Genomic DNA, 4,654 nt, shown 5'->3' with positions numbered 1-4,654 from the left:
GTTAGATAATTGCATTTCAGTTAGATTCAAGCCTCACCGGTGCCCCGAAAAGTTTCGACTCATATCAAGTCGTCATCAGGAGACACTAGGTGAGTAGCAAGCAAGCAATTTGATTCAACCCGACATGTAGGAGATGTCCACCCTATCGAAAAAGTACATTCGGGTATAACAATTCATTGGGGCGAGGCGTTTTGACCCGAGTGGAAAACAGGGATCACCCCACCTCGCTCCAATGCCCCAGGCCATCCCTTTCCCCCCATAGCACGCTGATGCGCGATGGGGGCACAACTATCAGCCAAATGCTCTTCACAATGGAATCCTGGGTAATAAGATTCCAGTGTGGTGCCCTAATCGAATTCAAAACTAGGCCAGCATGAAGCGCTCTATGCCTTTATCTTCTAATTACTTATCCGCGGTACTAAAATTGCTTGCTTGGGCCCCAAGTCATTGTACCAAGCCCCACTGAGCTCGGTCCAATGGCTTGGTGCTCAAGAATTTAATGTTTTTTGTGTTTTTCATGTTTTTTTGCTCGCTTACGCCTTTTTTGTTTTTTTGTATTTTTTTGTTGGCTTGCGCCTTTTCCTCTATTTTCTTACTGGCTGCCTTTACCTGGTCGTGATGTTGGACCTATGCGTGTTTATTCGGCACTTGGTATTTCGAGCTACGAACTATCTACTACTTTTACTTTTTCCTTTACTTTGTCTCTCATTGTTTGCTATATTCGTTCACTTTAGTCCACTATTTGTTATTTAGGCCGTTTGTGCTTCCATCGGTGGAACACTAGGTGAGTGTTCGAAGCAATTTCTTCTTGGTGGATTTGTAAACTAAACCGACCGGAGTATGCTTAGCACGACCTCTATATGTGAAGCCAGAAAGATTTTATATTTGTATCAAAACTAGTTTAACCTTAAAACCACTCTCATTCAGATATTCTTCAGGAGTCTACATAAAGCTGATTGTATTGCTCCAATTCAAACGACCACGCCGAATATTATCTATACCTTCAAAAATTTCCAACAACAGATTTGTATTTTCCCGTCTTATAAAGTCAGTAAAGGGATTATATTGCTATTTTCATATTGTGAAATACGAAGAAGATTTAACAACGCCATTTTTTTTTCCATTCAAACTGTTAAGAGGGGTATTTTCCCTGTCATTAAGGGATCTATTGCAAAATGCCAGAACATTTAAATTAATTTATCCAAATTCCGGCATTTGTTTAGTGTTTGTGTTTTTATTTCGATTTATAAAAATATGCAAAAAGTTTACTGTTGCATAAAATATGCAAAATATTAAATGTTGTTTTGTAACGAAAAAAAAAATAGGGCAAGCTATTTATTATTGTCAGACTCAGACTGCATAAATACATTTAAACATGCGTAAGAAATGTAGGTATTGTTTAATATTTTTCTATATAAATCAGAACGAGATACCTAAACAATAACATATTTTGAGATGTATCTATGTTAAACAAATGATGCAAAGTTAACAAATTTTGGTTTTATTTATTTAAGTAGGTATGTGTGTTGGTACAGTTTGTAAAATTCATTAATTTAACCAATTACTTAATGGCTTAATTAGTTTTTTGCTCATCGAGCTCTTCTAGTAGGGGCGATACGGGTGACATGTTATTTCAAATTCGTTTAGTGTTATACATTCATTATAAATACAAACCTTGGATTTGTTTATAAATTTGTCCAAAAGGTGTTTGCTTCCGCGAATGATACTTTGAAGATAAATTGAGAGTAGATATTAAAAATTAGAGGCGATAAAGTACACCCTTGCCTCACTCCACGTCGTATCTGCACTACTTCCGTCGTGTCCTTACTAATTCGTATGTTTCACATACAATTTTTTAATAATACGGAGGTCTCGGTCATAAATTTCCATCTACTGCAAAACACCATTTTTTCCAAAAAAGTGGTGTATTTTACCAACTTAAAGCAGGAGTAACTTTTAGTACTAGAATACCTCATAATTTAATAATCTAGTATAAAAATTCTTAATAATTAAAGACAAAAAAGTTATGCGATAAAATAACCGTTGACCTAGCCAAAACGGACGCAAATGACCGGTAGTAGAAATTCGCAATTAATGAAATCGATTCATCTCTAGAATATAAATAAACGTAGCAGTTTTCGTTTTTCTAAATAGTTTTTTTTTAATTTTTTTTTATGTTCAAAAAACGAAAAGTTTTCAAATCTATTAATCTTTTTTTTCTTAATATTTTAAATCTATTAATCTAGAAAACAGATAATATCTTATGTTTTAAAAATCCAGGCTCAAAAATGCTTAAAAATTAAAAACAAAATAGTTATGCGATAATATAACCTTTGCCCTACCCAAAACGGACACCTATGACCGGTACTAGAAATTTGCAATGGATGGAATTGATTTATCTCCGGAAGATAAATACGTGTACAAATTTTCGTTTTTCTAAATAGAAGAGTTCTGGAGATATTTAAGAAAAACGAATTACCAGAGGCCATCTTCAAATAGCTCCAGCTCCTTTAGGAAGCATTTTCGGACTAGATGAATTAGGTTAAATTGTCTTAAAATTATCTGAGGAATCTCCCGTCTTCGTTTGTCGGTAGAGTTTCTGGACACCCTGTATAGGTATCCTTATTGACCAGAAATGTAATAGTCCTGTCGCCAGGGGGGGTACAACGGCCTCCTTAATTCAGATGGACTTACTCAAGTTTTTTTTTATATATTTTGACCCGTAGAATACGAATTTTTTGGGTAACAGTTGATCCGGATGTCGATAAGATTGTTATAGACAAAGAACTTGAGGAATTACATAACAGCGATTTCTCGCAAAACAAAACATCTTTTTGTATTTTTTGGGTTATTTTAAGTAAAAAATATTCTTACAAGTTTTTTCGTAGAATGGATAGTTTTCGAGATAACCGCGGTTGAACTTTCAAAAAATCGAAAAATTGCAATTTTTGAACCCGAATAACTTTTGATTAAAAAAGTAAAGTAGCAATTCTGCTTACTGCATTTGAAAGTTTAAGTCAAATTATATCGGTTTTGATTATTTGCAGTGCTAAAAATTAATTTTTTTATTGGTCAACAAAGCTGTAAACACATAGTGTTTCCCGTGCCTAATACATGCGTTTTAACGCATGCTACGTAGAAATTGCCTCGCTTGCACTTGTAGCTACTCTACCTACTCGTTCGATTTTAAATGAGAAATCATTGAAACATCACTCACGCACTAGGTGTTTATAACTTTGTTTAACAATAAAATAATAAATTTGTAGCAATGCAAATAATCAAAACCGATATAATTTGACTTAAACTTTCAAATACGGTAAGCAGAATTGCTACTTTATTTTTTAATCAAAAGTTATTCGGGTTCAAAAATTGCAATTTTTCGATTTTTTGAAAGTTCAACCGCGGTTATCTCGAAAACCATGCCTCCTACGAAAAAACTTGTCAGAACATTTTTTGCCTAGAATGATCCAAAAAATACAAAAAGATGTTTTGTTTTGCGAGAAATCACTGTTATGTAATTCCTCAAGTTCTTTGTCTATAACAATCTTATCGACATCCGGATCAACTGTTACCCAAAAAATTAGTATTCTACGAGTTAAAATATATAATAAAAACTTGGGTAAATCCATCTGAATTAAGGAGGCCGTTGTACCCCCCCTGGCGACAGGACTATAAGGAAGAAACTGAAATCAACCTCAGTTGACCAATAGCAACAGATCTGCTGGAGCCATGAACAAAATGATTAAGGCCAAAGATATATCTCGTAATACAAAAATAAGAGTATACAAAACTATAATTAGACCCACAATGCTATGCAGAAAAGATTGGAAGCATGGAAAAGAAAGATACAGTACAACCTGCCATATCCGGACCTCCCCATATCCGGACGGTTCTGCGCCGTCCGGATCAACCGAAATCTACCGAGAAAGGCAGTTCTGCTGTTGGACAACGCACTAAAAGAAGAACTAAAAGATGGCGAAATAATGTATTATAGAATCTATAAAACGTGTCTATCGACGAAAGTTATTGATGGCGTTGATTACTGGAATGTATGAAGGAGAAAACGTTTCAGAGACAAAAGAAGTAGTGGTCTTGATATCCGGATTTTTTCATATCCGGATCGGTCTGTCGCCACATTGATCCGGATATGACAGGTTTGACTGTAGTTAACAGAATGTTTGGTGGAAAAGTAGTAGAGGGAGAATGGAGAAGACCAACTAATGTAGAAGTGTACCAATTTTATGCTAACCCTCCAATACCAAAAGTATTGAAAACCGTAGACTTGGATGGTTCGGACATCTAGAAAGAATGCGAGCTAATAGACAAGTGAAGAATATTGATTGGAGAGTACCTGAGGGCAAAAGAAGAGAGGAAGACCAAGAAAAAAATAGAGCGATGAAGTGATGGAAGATCTCAAAGAGATAGGAATAAGAGATTGGAAGCTAGCACCTAGAACAGAAAACGATGGAAGTTATCATTATTTTTAAAGAAATTTTCTGTTGTCCATTCAACTATAGAAGAAACCTTTTTAAATTTTATTAAAGATACTAACCACGTATAAGCTGACCGCAAATGTACTCATATCTCTCCTATAACCATCTCAAACGAATCAATTCTGTACCGAAACAGTTCTCACATATTAGACGGTATTTAG

This window comes from Diabrotica virgifera, chromosome 9 (assembly GCF_917563875.1).
Source record: "Diabrotica virgifera virgifera chromosome 9, PGI_DIABVI_V3a".
Classification (NCBI taxonomy): Eukaryota; Metazoa; Arthropoda; class Insecta; order Coleoptera; family Chrysomelidae; genus Diabrotica; species Diabrotica virgifera.
The sequence above is the reverse complement of the archived record's forward strand: the minus strand, read 5'-3'. Positions refer to the sequence as shown.